At 43.3% G+C, this 15,752-nt stretch overlaps 1 long non-coding RNA gene across 2 annotated transcripts in view; it reads right to left on the bottom strand.

Annotated features, from left to right (window-relative positions):
• Positions 1–7,162: 7,162 nt before the first annotated feature.
• The window catches only part of LOC138582566 (uncharacterized), an 89,362-nt gene continuing 80,772 nt past the window's right edge, over positions 7,163–15,752 (bottom strand). Inside the window, exons 4-6 of one of the 2 annotated variants that reach the window (XR_011305042.1) lie at positions 8,113–8,230; positions 7,786–7,931; positions 7,163–7,515 (exon numbers count right to left, since the gene is read on the bottom strand). This is a non-coding gene — a long non-coding RNA (uncharacterized lncRNA). The remainder of the gene's footprint in view (positions 7,516–7,785; positions 7,932–8,112; positions 8,231–15,752) is intronic. The other variant, XR_011305043.1, reaches the window with a different exon arrangement.

Genomic DNA, 15,752 nt, shown 5'->3' with positions numbered 1-15,752 from the left:
GGAGGAGGATCTGGGGGTGGAGATGGAACACATGCTTGTTAAAACAGAATATCGAGGCTGAGTACCCCAAAAGGAAATACACCGAACACGGGTTACAAAGGAACATACAAAGTACTTTATTCTCTACTGAATTCAATTACAAAAACAGTGCAAAGTCAGATAGCTAACGGCCCTCAGTACAACACAACGAACTCCAGCGTGGTTCAGTGTGTTCAGTGAGAGACGCTGTATATTACAATGCATTCGCTTTTTATACATTTTGTGGGCACTATGTCCAGCCCCACTTCGGGTTAATATTCTACTTTATACATCACCAATTCTAGGGTTTGTGCCGAGTCTCAAATAACCGCATATAACTGGTTTGTCTTTAATACATGTAACAACAAGCGTATGCATTAACTGTGTATTCTAAAGTTTCGTATGCAGGCCTTCTTAAACATAAATACAATGTAGTAAGACAGATGTTCTTCGTTCAGTATGCAAACACATTATCTCAATATATGCTCGTGGATTAGTTTCATCGCACAAGTGATCCCTTTACACATAGGTCAACGAAGGACGAGGTCTCACTTCATGACCTCAACAAGTGGCCTGCAGGCAGATTACACATTAGCTATGTACAGAGGTCAAGACGGCCATGTTGCATTTTGCAATGACATCGTCCACCATTTTAGCTCACAGGGCGACTTTTCCACAACAAATCCTAAAATGGCGGTTTGACCTAAAATGGCGGCCTACATAGATTAAAGGTCAGGACCTTGCAACACAGATTTCTCTCGCAAGCGACTTTCGAGCAGCTTGGCGTAGGCCAATATTACATATATTTTTTTACAATAGGAGGCACAATATACTTTCTATTCCGACATGCTGTGGCAGCAAATGTGTAGGCACGTGTTTAAGACCTCGATCTCCTGCCAATACAAGCTACACGCAATAAAGATCCTACACCGATGGCAGTACGACCCTGTCTGCCTATCCAAAATGTTTCCAACGGTGAACCCCCACGGCTGGCACGGGTGTGGGTCCAAGGCGTACTTCTGCCATATGTGGTGGGATTGCCGTAGGGTCCAGGTGTTTTGGTCGGAGGTCCTGGGCTGGATCAGGGACGTAGGGGTGGGGGGGGGCACACACCCTGAACCCATTGTTCACATTGTTTGGACTGGAAAGGCACGAGGAAGGGTGGCATGCGTCCTCACCACTGGTCCATTTCCTCCTGCTGGCGGCACGGGCCCAGAGGGCCAGACATTGGAAAAGGGAACACCTCCCAACAGTGCACGAATGGTCTGCTACGGCAAAAGACATATCGACCGAGGTGGGCCACATTCCCCACAGGGACATGGATGACACAGTTATGGCCCTTCAGTTCAAAGACCCTTCTCAGGGCGCACGGTTTGATTTTTCAGCAGCCCGGAATGTATGTCCAGTTGTATCTAAGGGGTTTGGGGGGAGGGGAGGGGTATTAAGAACTTATGTTGCCAGGTTGTCTTCTTTCACATTGAGAGGGTTCTCCCTCAAGTTGTGTCATTTGTATACTGAATGAATCTGTTGAAAAATGTAATAAAAATATATTTATTTAAAAAAAACAGCCTTGTAGCTCTGATTGGTCAATTAGGTAATGGGCAATTTTCCGACATAGCTTGTATAGCAGAGCATAGAATTTTGAATAGCACTGTGCCGTGCCCTGGGTGGAAATAGATATCCAAAGTAAGAGGCTTCTATGCTAGTTTCATGTTGGCTAAAGTACGCATTATTCATACAGTTTCTGCACATCCCTTCGAAAAATGTCTCTAGCAGTTCTCGAGATTTCGACTGGACTGGAAATAAAGAACAAGATAAGTATTGTTTATTAAATATAGGTTTTGGTTGGTTATAATTCAGTATATAGATTTTCTTTCTGCAGGGTCCAAGTCTCATGCCTCTCTCAGACTCCAAATTCCCCAAGTAAGCACCTTTCAAGCCTCTTGTTCAGTTTGTAAGTTTTTTACATACTCTCTGGTCTGGGCTAAATCACTCCTCGGGTAATCCTACTTCAAAAGGTGGTCTGCTTTCTCTCTTTGGGACTGGTTCTGCTCAGTAGTTGAAATGTACGAAAAGAAGTAGCGGAACTATGTTCCCTGCTGGCCTGCCTTCGCTCCATAACAACCCTGTCGCCACGCCCCTTCCCATGCGCAATCCAAACCCCCAAACAAGCGCACCTGCTGTTTAAGATAATGCTCAGTGCACTGAAGTGCAAATTTCAACTTCTTCCTACACTTTTATTTTAAAACGTATCCATTCCAGAAGGCTCCAACCGCCCCCACCCACTTCGACCACTGGGTCTGCTTCTCATTAGAATCCTCTTTGTAATCGCATGTGGACATTGTTCTACTGAGGACACGGGATGGCGTCCACATTGGTCGTGTATTGTCTCCTTCTCTTGATGTTTGCGCTCCAACACCAGTTGATTCCCCAGTGTGACAATCTCGAACTTATAGATGGACAAATACTGCTATTCAAAGTGTTTGCTCCAAGTACTTTCAATGTGTTTAGAAGTTAGGCAGGTGTGCTGAAGTTCTGAATACTTTCAGTTGTGCGTGGATTAAGATAGAGTCATACTGCATTAACTTTATGTTGAACAATTACAGTGACGTAATACTCTCCAGAAATCCCATGTGTCAACTTTTTCTCTCACAAAGATTCTGTGACAACCCTAAGGCACCATTACTGTCCCTCCCTTCCCCAAGCCCCTCCACTCAATGCCTTGGTATGCGGTCATGTTATCATTGCTAATCACAATACGAAGTTGTTTTTCGCAGTATTAAGTTTTTTTTCCAGCTATTATTTTTAAGAAACGATATCTTGTATACTGTTTTTCCACTGATAATATGACGGTATACCCATTAAAAAGACAGTTCCTATAATGCTCCAGGACATGTATTATTAATATGCTTTAGAGTGCGTTACATAGAAGGATAAGTATTTTTTAATTATTATTAATATGCTTGGTTTTTACAAATCTTTCATAAAAAGTCATCATTAACACATTTGGAAACGTCGTCCTGTGTGCCTTATTACAGTTGGTCTTGCCTCTTCTTAACCCATCATTCCTTGCTTACTGTGTCACCTTTCCTATTCAATTCATGACAATTTTACAATTTAAATTTTTCCTCACAGTCACATTTCTTGTGCACTAGCCAGGCATTTCTCATTATTCAACATTTTCAGGTTCGTATTTCATCACAATTCGAGAGCCTGTAATGTAAATATATCAATAAACATAAATCATTTTTCTTATTTTTTTTATTTTTAATTTGCATGTTTCAATTGCATTGCAATTTGTACAGCACATTTTATTAAGAAAATATTTCATTTGGAAATGAAATTCATTGATGAATTTCTTTGATGAATTTCTCCCTTTATTCTGCAGTCCTTAGGTTTTGATCTTCAGTTTTAAATAGGCGGGATCGTGTCCCTGTTGCTAAAAGCAATATTTTTAAAATATTGTGCCACGCAGATCACCAGTGACGTTCTTTCGCCACACATCAGCTTGGCCCACAAATCATCTTGCGTGTAGGTCCGGTGGTCCGTGAGTGATGTCCCAAGTAAGTGGTCCTTAATTTTGTAAGACCCGGGCAAGATAGTAACAGATGTCTTGCAGTTTCGACTTGGTCCGTGGTTGTACATTTATTTGACAGTGACTTCCTCCTAACTGCCATAATTTCATTAGTCGGGAGCAGATTCAGACGTACTCTGGGGAAGATATCTCAGAGGGATTTATTTGGGAATTTAGCCATGTACCCCGGCAACTGGTTCAAATTCTTTGTGTTCATTGGTATGTTGGTTGCCAGCTTATTATTTGATGCAGTTTTCAGGGGCTGGATCCAGTCCCAAATTTCCCGTTTTTTCTTCACTTTCATTGGATTTCATCTGAGATTGTCTTCAGTACGGTCGACGTCATCCAGTTTGCTTTTGTTTTTATTTGCCCAATTTGTTAACATCTTATTAGATCCCCTCTTGAGTTCATTGTTTATGATGTCATGAATATGTGGTCGTACATCTGCTATTATCTTTCTGTAGAGCATTAGGCCGTTTCTATCAACCGTTGAAAGTAGTGAGAATAGCCCCAGCTCATGACGAATGGAAGCCATTGGTGTTGATGCTGGGAGCCGAAGGACACTATGCCAAAAGTATCCTAGCCTTTGCCAAATTCTGTCAGAAATTTGTGGCATTGCCTCCTCTCTGTACGTCAATGTAGAAGTCTCTTACTGGTATTAAGGAAAATCGGACGAATTTCCTGTCAATTGTCTTTGCTTGTGCTGTCAGCTTTTTGATTTTTCCAAGCAGGACTACTTACATTGGGTGTTCGACTGCGCTGTTGTTTACGATCACCCCGAGATACTTACATTCTTTGACCTGTTCAATTTTAGATCCTTCCAAATACCAATGGAGTTTTACTGTTAGTATGGGATTTCTTTCCGAACACATTATTTTAGTTTTGCCTTTATTTATCTCCAGATTGTTCATCTTGGTATAATTTGCAAGATTGTCCAGTTGTCGCTGTAAACCAACTGCTGTCTGATCTAATAAAATTAGATTGTCGGCATAGAGGAGGCGAGTGATTTTGGCTCCTCCTAATGCAAGTGGGAAGAATCTTATTTCTTCCTTGGAATATTGAAAATCTCCCAGGTATGAGTTAAATAAAGCCGGGCCATTGGGCAGCCCTGCTTTACTCCTCTTGCTGTTTTGATTTCTGTTGCCAGCAGACCCACAAGTCCACGAGTCAGGCGCACCCTCATCGATGTATAAGCATGGAGGTCTTTTATCGTTTCCAATGGGCAACTCCAATTTGAGAGTTTCTGCCATAAAATATCGCGATTGACCTGGTCAAATGCTTAGGCCAGGTCAATGAAGGCAGAAAATGTTCTGGGGTGACCTTGCAAAATCTTTGCCTTCAAAGCACTCAAGAGGAGAATATTTGCAGTTGTTCCCATGTTCTTCACCAACCCTGCTTGGAATTGATCAGAACAGCCCGATCAATTAAACATAAATAATTCTAACACCTAATAAAAACCGATAACCACTGTAAAGAAATAGTTTGCATGATGAAAACATCAAATAGTGACAAAACTTACAATGTGGAAAGTAAATGATAAAACAATAGAACGTGGCCAGGCAATTAACATAAAGTTTGGGAGCAAAGTCAGGTTGTAAGGCATTTATCAAGCATCATCAGGCCTCACAAGGGACACTGCTGAGCCAGTAAAAGGTTTCTCTAGGATATAGGAGCATTACAATCTGGGGACGTCATGGCACAGATGCTCACGACTCGTAAGACCGACCTGGCCTCCTAAAATGGCCAGTTTATTTCAAAATACGAGTTTGGGGGTATTCCCTGTAGCAATACTGCCAAATGCATTCACTGCCAGCCATGTGCAGGAATGATGCAGTAGTTGGAGGGGTCTGCACGATTCACAGCCACACAGACCCTACAGTTAGCACACGAATGTAAGAAAAGAGGAAACTGAATTGAATTAAAAAAAGACAAAGCAAAATGAAATAGAAAAAAGCTAAATAAAGGAAGAAGCGCTTTCTCTCTCCCTCTCCCCCTCTCTTTCTCCATCTCCCTCTATCTCGCCTAATCCCCTTCCTTACTTCTTCCTCTCCCTCTGTCTGTGCTTTAATGCAAAAGACTAAGCCCACCCGCCTGCTCCTTTCTCTGAGTGTATCCTTGGATGGGAGGGATGAAGGGCTGTACCTGTCCTGAGACCCTCGCTCTGTTTTGAGAAGTGTTCGAGGCATGGGATGCAGGCAAGGTGCCTCACTGACTTTTGGAAAAGAGGGGATGACATGGGGAGCCGTGATATGTAGGTTGAACCGTTTTTTTAAATACAAAAATGTGATAGGCCCCAAACATTTTAATGTTCTTCAGTAGTGGGGGGTGGGTGGAGACAGATGGTTTGCCGTGGCATAACTTTGGAAGAGGTCTCATTGCTTTTGAGTACTAGTGGCACGGTCGCCGGAATTCGAAAAACGATTTGCTCAGCTGCAAAGCATGCCAATAAAGCCTTACTACATTGAATGGAATTAAAATGTGCCAGTGCACGGCTCTTTCTCCCAGTTAGTCAGAGAAATGTGCAGGCAGGGAGCCACTCGGAACACTCGTCAAAAGGGGTTCATCTTATCAGAGCTCCATGTGGGGGATGGGTGGTTCCCACAGAACCCCAGCACACCGTTCTCTCCATTCACCAGAACCACCCCAGCAGGGGTGAAACTGGGATTTGCTGACCAGGGGCAAAGAGCAGCTCCTTTGTAGCAAAGAGCAGCTCCTTTGTAAGGGGCATAACCAGTTAGGAAGGAGCTACCTCTGGGGAACGAGGACCTGCACTATAGTGTACAGCAGATCTATCAATGCTATATAATATGCTCTAATGTCTCTTGGGTGTGTTCTTTACTCTCCTTTATATAAATTCCCAAACATGCACAGTAAATATCGCATAGCCAGGTTTGTATGGGCCCACTTGTCACAGGAGTGAAAAGTAGCTCCTGGTAGCTGTTGGTTTCAAGCTAGCCAGGCTCCACTTGGTTATAACCAGGAGCTAAATAGCTCCCAGCTCCTGGCAATTTCGAACCCTGGCCCAGACATAGCTGACAGCAGAGCAACCAAAGGAGACAACTTAGATCTTGAAGGAGGGGGAACTGTGTTTTTAATAGGTAAAATTAGAATGAGAGCAGCAGTAATTTAGGGACATATATTATCATCACCTGTGTTCTGTAGGAATGTCCCCATCAGACTGAGGGTGTATTATTTGTACTGTTGAAGGGAGGGAAACACAACAGTAGACTCTGAGTGCTGGGGTTCTGATCTGACTCACCTCGTAAGGGACCAGAAAATCAGGCTGCAGGATCTACAGCAATTTTTTTTTATTATTTTCTATGTTTTTATGTATTATTATTGTTTGCACATGCTGTAACAAATGTGTAAGTACACTAGTGCTAAAACAAAGGTGCCAGTGAAAGCACTGAGAATTGATTACCCCTCACTACTTCGATACTAGGAGGAGGTTGAACAATTATGGTCACACAGAGAAGAGTCTAACAATAAACATGTTCACAAGGAATCAACAGTGAATGGTAGTCATGAGTCTCAAAATTAGGCAAAAATAGCCAAACGCACAAGAAAACATAAGATCACATTTTTAATCATATGTCTGTAAAAAAGCTAAAACAATTTAATACATCCATGAGTCATAGAAGGCAAAGAGATGTGTCTAATCATTGCACCAAAAAGATAAAGGCTAAAGGGAGAAAAAGGAAAAAAAGGAAGGAATGGGTAAATCATACAATCCTATAACATGATTGTACAAACGCCTAAATTTAGACATTTTTTGAGATGTGGGGTGTCGACATGTTTCGGCCAAATGATGGATTGGACATTTTCTCAGGTGTCCATACAGAGGTGAGTGATGTGGCCATTTTCAGGACAGATGATTTCTTCATGATAGGCCTCATAAGTGATGTGAAAGTGACATCATAGATCTAAAGAGATGTATATACAAATGGTTACCTTGTGGTACACAAAGACAGAGGTGACTACAAAACTGTTTAGTGAATTCATTTTTACAACAGATCAGCCTGTTAGTCCTATCAGCCAGACATTGTATTATGATATTAACAAAACTCTCCGTGGAAAGACCTCAATATTGACAGATAGTTAATTATATTCTAACAAAAAGTTTGACAAAAAATTTAACAAAACAGACAAATGACATGACATTGTGTGACGCATAATAGAGTTCAGTCTCTTACTTGTTATCACTAGATCGAGTGTGATACTGACGGTGGATAAATCAGCCGTTTACTAGATTGCAGAAATTGCATCTGGAGGCCCAATGGCCAAAATTCTGTGGCGAGGAGCACCTTGTTTTATTCGTCCACAAGAGCAAAAATGGTCACTATGGAAGTGAATGCAGAGTAATTGCTTAGATAATAACCTACTAATTATTATAGACCTTATTCATTATAACAGGTGTAGCCATCACCCTAAGTGTTCAAAAAACGTACATCCAAGAGCATGGGATGGGCTACTTAGGTAAGTTGCATATAAAACATTACAAAATCTTAAAACTCACTTACTTGATCACGGTATCAGCGCTATTTAATAGAGGCTGATAGTTGATGCCTGCATGTACTGGCAGGCACAGATGCGGATGGTGTCAGTCCTGAACGGCAGTTGTGTTTCAAGGATGGTTCTCTAAATGAAACAGAGAAACCATTGAATATAGTGAAGCAGTTCTCATGTAATGTGTACGGAAAAAAGGGTTGCGTCGAGATGCCCAGTGTCAATACCTTAAGGAGCTCAATGTTTGCAGCTCTTTATGTTTGCTCCTGAAAACTAAAAGATCATAAGGAGGCTGCTTACTGTGATCACCAAGCAATTCCTCCTACTTCCTGAGTACAGCAAGGAAAAGTGAAATGTCCCAAGTAAAGGAGGAAGTAAATGAGCTTGTCAATACATTGTTCTTTTGCATAATTGAAGACTGTCCAAATCTTGCCGGGAGAACGATAGACGTACTCATGTTTCTTCGAGATCCAGCAAAAACAGAACATCTAAGCAGATTCCTAAATAACCTTGTTATCTTAGTTGCACTCCACGCAAACGGAAATTGCAGACACTGTTTACATTGAATGAGAGCAAATAGTTCCAAACTTGAGCAAGGACAGGACAAATGTCCCTGTCACCGAAGACAGTAGATTGGCCAGCAATGTTTTCTTTTGCTTAATCACTGATTTTCCAGAGCTAGTGGGGAGACCTGTAGATGTTGACGTCCTCAACTTCATCAGAGACCCAGCTAATTCTACACAGATGGGCATGCTCTTGCATTGAATAGTGATGCAAGTGGAACTCTCCAACCATCAGCAGAACTATTTGAGAAGATTTTAAACTTTCCGCCGAGGTACAGATCAAGAGAACATTGCCCGAGATTTCCTTTCTTATTTTATATTGACAAAGACAATATGTCTCAGGAATGAAGCAGATAAGAGGCATAGACTGGGAGCTGACATACTTTGAACATGCACAGTAAAGAGACTTGTTGAATTATTGCTTGATGTTGACACTTCCCATAGCCTAGTAAAAGAACTGTATCCCGAGATAATAGACAATTCATTATGCACAAGAAGGGGGACAATTGTGTAACACCTGAAACTCACAACAAAGAATCCGAAAGACAATATTGTTTAAAGGAGTATAGTAAAAGTTAACATTTTGGCGAATGATCAAGATGGGGATCCAGAGCAGCAACCTTGTCCTCCTGCAGGAAGAAAGACGTCCACATTTCTCTGGAAGTAAATGCTGCCGCCTGACCTAAAGGGGCATAATGTATTTGTGTATTATATTCATCATTGTTTTACTGTCATTAACGATCAGAACTGCATTTTTTATTGGTGCACAAAGCGTTCCTATTCCAGTGCACCCACCTAATGATATGCGCATGAAACCTACAAAAGTACCCAGACCTTCCATAGTCATTCCAGTTCGTAGAAGATCTGGTGGTGGAGTGAATGAACTTGAGTTGGATGTGATTAGCAATGACACACACACACTTGTGGTAACAGACAAATCAAAATGCCGGAGACAGGGTCAGCAAAGTATGAATGTGAAAAGGTTACTGACAACCACACACATGCAAACATTTGATGCACATGTACCAGGCCTCATGTCAATGACTGCAGAACCACAATCCAAAGCAGTAGAGAAGAAAAGACAGCCTAATATGAGAAACTCCACAGCAGACGAAGTGAAAAGACAGATGGAAGAAGCTAAATTCCTGAAGAAACAAGAGGAGCTGAAGTATAAAACCACAGAGACAGCATTGACAAACATATATGTTCCAGTGAAAGGGACAAGTACAAGCTCCATAATCCAGCCATATACTAGACCAATGCCAGAATGGATACAAACATTTTTAACCAGAAAGAAAAAGATATACGAGGACAAGGAAAAAGCTGCCAGACATTTGACTACTCAAATGGCGCAGATGAGAAGGCCTGCACCATGGACCGAGATACCTGAGGATCCTCTAGTAAGAAAGAGCCATATAGATGCATTCAGGGATGTAGTTATAGCAAACTACAGGAAAACATCAAGATTCAAGAGAAGCATGCATGGAGATGACAGTGAATTAAACGATTATTTGGACAGTACAGCACATTTGGGAAAAAACATTTGGTACCAGCACATGAAAGAAGTTTGAAGACAAAGTTCAGAAGGGGAATACTTTGTGCACTCCTACCATACAGCATGGGAAGTCCAAGATCTTTGTAGCTGTATAAATTGATGTCCAGACAGCACACTGTCCTCCACACGTAGCCATGTAAAAAACTAGAGGCCAGTTCATGGGCAGTGATGCCTCACTAAAATGGGCAACTGAAACAGCTTATCTCGATGAACATGATTATGTTCAAGACATTAAGACAAGAAATAGAGCTCAAACTAGAAATCACGTGATCAGGTACGAGAAACCTGGAGTAAAAGGAGCTGAAATTAGAAGTAAATCAGAAGCTAAATGTCCAAGGAAAAACTCCAGAAGAGGCTCGAAGTTGGAAGAACAGAGGCCAAATGCAGATTTGGGGAACAGTGCTTTCACCAGATGGATGGGAAAAAGGAGTAGTGATTTGCAGGGCATGGACGGTCCTCAGAGCCTGCAAAGAAGCAATTGAAAATTCATAAAGGCTATGCCAACCATTGTGGCCAAAGCTTCCAAAACTACTGACATGGGTGAAGACAGTGGAGGACCATTGCAGATAGTACCACTGGAAAGCTCAAAATTGTGCTTCAGGAACAATGGCACAAGAAAGATGGGAGAGAATCAGAATTGTGGACAAATCTTTGATGCCCCAGGCATGGAGCATGGAACTGCAGTAATTATGGATCACTATTGGGCATGTGGGTCCAAAGCATACATCAGACTGCCGAGAAACTGGGGAGGTATATGTACAATAGTGAATGTCCATGTTCCAACTTTGGTGATTCCGAAAAGCGACTTGAACATTGACAGTTTCACAAAAGCAGAAGCACACCTGAGAAAGAAGAGATCTGTGAAACTGATGACTCAATTGAAGAGGGAAAATTACTTCTCTGCCAAATCTGAAGATGTTTTCATGCAATCCCATATGAACACAGAATGTTTAGCCTCACCTCATCAGTGTTCGCGACAATCCTCATGCCAAGATTGTAAGTTGGAGCAAATACTAAATGGTTACAGATAACCAGATGGGAGTTACTGCAGACCATCAACACCACCACAAAGGGATTCAATGCAATCAAGAGTTCAGAGCCATCCGACTGATGACTCTCCAGAACAGATGTCACACCAATAACACCAGAAATCATGGCGGAGACTCTCTCTAACATGAATTGCACCTCATGCCCTGAAAACATACTGCCCCCCAAGTTCATTCTAGATAATACAGACACTTTTTCACCCTTTCTTTGCCGCATGACAAACTTGTCTTTTAGAGACCAGACCGTTCCCATCAGTCTAAAAACAGTTACAGTTACACCATTGGTTAAAAAACCCGGCCTCGACCTTAAAAACCCTGCCAATCTCCGCCCCATCACGAATTGCAACTTCTTGTTGAAAGTTCTTGATAAGGTGGCCACTCATCAACTTCAAGAGTACGTGGACAAGCACGACCTGCTACATCCCCAGCAATCAGGATTCAGAAGAGCACATAGCACGGAATCAGCATTACTCGACCTCCAATCTAAAATGCTAGAAATCCTTGATAAAGGCAAGGCCGGCCTGCTCATTCTATTAGACCTCTCGGCGGCATTCGACTTATTAGACCACGGGAAGCTCCATGAGGCCCTGGGAAAAGCAGGTAACTGTGCTGAGGAAGCCATCGATTGGATATCCTCTTTTTTGGATGACAGAAAATCCAAAATCACCTGGGGTGGACATTCCTCTGGCACGAATCCAGTGGATTGTGGCGTCCCACAAGGTGCTAGCTTCTCCCCTCTCCTATTCAATCTATATATCCGTTGTCTCTGCGCCCTCCTTTCACAGTTGGATATTTACTTTACCAATTTTGCAGATGATACTCAACTGATTATAGAACTCAGCGGAGACCACACCACAGACAACAACAGACTCTCAGCAATCTATAATACTATAGAAAGCTGGATAAAAGCCCACTGGATGTGTCTGAATAGTTCAAAAACAGAACTTATGACATTCAGATCTTCAAAAGCCTTATCCAATCTAGGCCCAGCCTACTCATCATTTCTTATCAAGGACTCTAGCATCACGGTCTCAGGTAAGGTGAAAACACTTGGCATATACCTGCAATCCTCATTAGGAGCAGATGCTCAGGTCACTTTTCTTAAAAAAAACTGCCAATACTACCAGAGATTACTACGCCGCATTAGGCCATATCTCAACGTCACAAATTGCGCCACCATTGCTAGAGCCACGATTTTGGCCCGACTGGATTATGGGAATGCGCTGATGCTCGGTTCAAGTAACTCTTGCATTAAACAATGCCAGATAATCCAGAACAACGCTGTTAGAACTATTACCGGGAAGTCTAAGCGTGAGCACATCACCCATGACCGAATAGGCCTTCACTGGCTCGCCATTTAGGAGCGTATTAAATTCAAATCCCTGACACTTGTCCACCGCTGTCTTTTTGGCACGGCTCCTACATACCTAGAGAAGGAATTTCTTTGGTATGAACCAAGCCGCTGTCTTAGATCAGCAAAAAAAGGGCTACTTAAAGTTAGCCACACTAGAGTCAAAGCTACTGGACTCGGGAGAGCTTTCCCCACCAAAGCTATTGCGCTCTGGAACGAGCTTCCTGACAATCTCAGATTGGAAAGTAGCTACTCGCTATTTAGGAAGCAGCTGAAAACGTTACTTTTTCTGTAATTTGTTACATATTCAGCATGGACTCCCTTGAGTCCCCCGTCCTCTCTTTTTATGTTGTCCTGTGATCTGTCCTCTCGTGTGCTTTTCGCGCGCTGATGCTTGCGAGCTTCGGCGCGTTATAAATATATAAATAAATAAAATAAAAATAAAACAGATATGTAATTGACATGATCACAGCTATGGATGGAGGAGTTTGTGCAAAAATCAGAGAATCATGTTGCACATTTATACCATCTCATGACGAGGAGAATGCAACCTTAACAGAAGCAATATGTATGTTGACAAAACTGCAGAACCAGATGATTGATGAGCCAGACAAAGTTGATGATGACAGTTAGTTTGGATCACTATTCTCATGGGTTCCACAATGGATGGCAGATGCATTCAAATTTCTGGTAGCCCTGCTAGTGATGATATTGCTAGGATTTTGTGTTATTAACATAATAATGTCCCAGTGCCAGAAAACTGCAAAGAAAGCCATAGGGATGAAGATCATGATTGATGTCCAGCCACGATGGAAGCCCAAAGACCTGACTGATAAGGAAATAAGAGACTTTGTGAGATCTAGCATTCATGCACCTGAGGGAACACAGTTTCTCTATCCAAGGAAGCACAGAAATTATGTGGGAAGATGGGTTTACTGCAGCCGAAATGGACAATGTCAGTTGATGACATGGAACAAGGATGAACACATGAGAACAGCAGGAAGTTTAAAAGGAATAATAAAAATATGGACTCCAAAGAGACACTTCTTAAGCCCATGATGCATAGACCCAGAAGATGAAGAAGGAAGGAACCAGGCGATGAAATCAAAGCTAATGCAGAAGAACAAAAGAAGACGGATTCAAAGAAGGAGGTGAAGGGGGTCGATGAATCACCCAGAGGGGGGGAATGTAGAGGAGGTGCCAAATTAAACCTGCACTCCAGTCGCCCATTTTGAAGTACCAGGAACATTCACACCGAGATATGTGACGTATGACGAGCAAACAAACCAGCAGAGAGCCGCAGTAGGAGTCTGCCCAGTGCCTATTAGAAGAACAGCACCTATTGAAGTACCGATACCCAGAAAACCATGGATAGTAAGGTATCCATTAAGAAAACCCTATCAACAAAAGAAACAAAATGAAGATCGCCTAAGTACAGTCGCTGAAGAAACCAAAAAGGCCTTAATAGAAGACGAATGGTGACCTCACGAGGGCCCGGACTGACTTGCAGATAGAAGGAATGACAACCAGAGAATGATGCAAAGAAACGAAACGCCATGAATAAGGATATCATGAACTTAAAGTAAAAGAACGATGTCAAAATGTAAGAAATTTAAGCTGTAAGCAAGATGAAGATATTCAACCAGTTTACACCTGTAAATATGCTTGGAATTGCTAGAAAGCTAACAAAACAGTGCAGCTTGCTATGCTTAGTAGAAGAAAAGTGCGGCAAGCACCATTATACATAATCTACCTCAAATGAAGCACTTTATTATAAGTTTATTTCTACTTTGCAGAAGAAGCAGAATCAACCCAGGTTACTATAGTCCACACGCGAAAGCTTCATATTTAGCAAAAACAAGAAGAGACGGCTCAAACGAAACTCAGCAGAGGCAACTCATGCCAGGAGAACCAAGGTCATACCAATAGAAGAAACGAACAATAGCTACATCTAATTGAAACTAAGAACAGAATATCCTGTGGAGTTGGAGGCTGGGCTACGAGGAGTGGCGCGATCTGAAGTGCCCGGTACCAGGGCTGCAGTAGGAGCACCACGGCCATAGGTGGACGCTGACGGAGTAGTGTGTGGGTGTGACGGCCCCTCTGAAGCAGGGTGCGTCGATCAGGCATTTCTCCTGGAAGGCAACCTGTTGTGGAGGGGGCAGCGGAACGGGAGCGGCATGTACTGTGCGCATCCTCGGGGAAACATCAGCGGAGGAGTGGCGCTGGGAGGTGCTGTCCTGAGTGCTGGACGCCTGGAAACTGGAGGTGGGCAATAAACAAATAATCAATTAGAGGGACAGTTAAGGCTCAGCATGCCACCAATGTAACTGGAGAGCTGTGCGTGAGGGGCAGACACTGCGGCCGGCGGTGTGTAGGTGTCCAGACCCCAGTGACTGGCTTGGTGCTGGGTAGGTGGCCCCAAAGTGGGGCCTATTGGATCGTGGCCGGTCCGGAAAGCGCTGGGAGAGTTGGCGGCACTCTCCTTGGCAGAGACTTTGGTGGGACTCGGTGGCCAAGGGGTCAGCGCTATGGGATAACACAATATATGGGGTGGCTAGCTGCTAGTGCCCTGGTTTGCTTCCTGGTTCGGGGAGTGTAGTGGCAGGAGCGGACGAGTCGAGACCCCGCTCCTTCATGGTTACAGGCAAGATCTGACACACGGAGGTGGAGTGGAGCTCTGGCTTGGAGCGGATAGAGGCGAGCCGCGGTGGTGCAGTGAGCAGAACCGGCGGGCTAGGTGGACTGTCCTGGCTGCGCAGCATGTCAAAATCCAGCAAAAGTGGTAAGCAGCAGGCCAAGCTAAGTTTTGAAGTACCCACCCAGACCAAAAATGTGGTGATGGCAGATTTGCCTGCCCCGTATGCCCCGGGATTGGACACAGACCCTGGCGCCGCTTTCCGGGAGATCAAGGCTATGTTCACACAGCTGCAATCCGGGATACAATCCCTGGATGGGAAACTTGATACGCTTACCTGCAAGGTGGACCACATACAGGTCCGCCTGGACAAGCATGGGGAGAGACTGGATGAAGCGGAGGGGCGACTGTCTGGTGTGGAAGATGTGGCTGCCTCGGCTTCGAGAGCTGTCCGGAGTGCGGAAGGCCCTGAAAGCGCTCATGGAGAAGCAGGAGGACCTC

This window comes from Ambystoma mexicanum, chromosome 3q (genome assembly GCF_040938575.1).
Source record: "Ambystoma mexicanum isolate Mex_15411 chromosome 3q, UKY_AmexF1_1, whole genome shotgun sequence".
NCBI lineage: Eukaryota > Metazoa > Chordata > Amphibia > Caudata > Ambystomatidae > Ambystoma > Ambystoma mexicanum.
Note: the sequence above shows the minus strand (reverse complement) of the source record. Positions and strands in the feature narration are given on the sequence as shown.